Here is a 692-nt window from a genome sequence, read left to right as displayed (position 1 = left end):
GTTTCTGTGGTACCTCTATTTCAAAGGGCCAGCATTGGCACCCTCTGTGTCACGCTGAATCTCCTCGAGAACTACGTTAAGGGTGCACGTGTCTGTGGAATACTCAGCCACTTGCACGTTAATTTTACGAGCAGGTTGTTCCGTTGATTCGGTTCAACCGGAACCTTCTTCGTCGCAACCGACGGAGTGTCACGATGATATATATATATATATATATGTGTGTGTGTGTGTGTGCATGTATGAATGCATGTATATATATATATTATATATATATATATATATATAACAGACGGCCTTATACTTTTCCGCTACCAAATCACTCACAAGGCTTTGGTGGACAAAGATGTAATCGTAAGTTACTTACCGAAGATGTGCCGTAGTGGGACTGATTGCGATCCATAATTCCTAGTAAAGCAGCCCTATCTATGTCTACACAATCAGGCTTTGCATCTGTATGTACGCATTATGTATCTGTACCTGTATTTATACGCACATGTATGTATTATGTATGTATGTATGTCATTGACTGTATGGATTTAATTATCTTATCGTTTCCAGCTTTTTTTTTACGCCAGCTTCTAAAGATAGCTCTAAAGCAGTTGATTATACTATCAAATGTGCTAGTCACATGAGTGGAGGCGCAATGGCCCAGTGGTTAGGGCAGCGGACTCGCGGTCGTAGGATCGCGGTTT

The 692-nt window shown here is 41.2% G+C and overlaps 1 long non-coding RNA gene across 1 annotated transcript in view; it reads right to left on the bottom strand.

Moving 5' to 3' along the window:
- LOC118763762 overlaps positions 1-448 on the bottom strand; it is a 967-nt gene extending 519 nt beyond the window's left edge. The window contains exon 1 of the long non-coding RNA XR_004999515.1: positions 365-448. This is a non-coding gene — a long non-coding RNA (uncharacterized LOC118763762). The remainder of the gene's footprint in view (positions 1-364) is intronic.
- Between the last annotated feature and the right edge of the window lie 244 nt (positions 449-692).

The sequence above is a fragment of the Octopus sinensis genome, linkage group LG6 (genome assembly GCF_006345805.1).
Source record: "Octopus sinensis linkage group LG6, ASM634580v1, whole genome shotgun sequence".
NCBI classification, from domain to species: Eukaryota; Metazoa; Mollusca; class Cephalopoda; order Octopoda; family Octopodidae; genus Octopus; species Octopus sinensis.
Note: the sequence above shows the minus strand (reverse complement) of the source record. Positions and strands in the feature narration are given on the sequence as shown.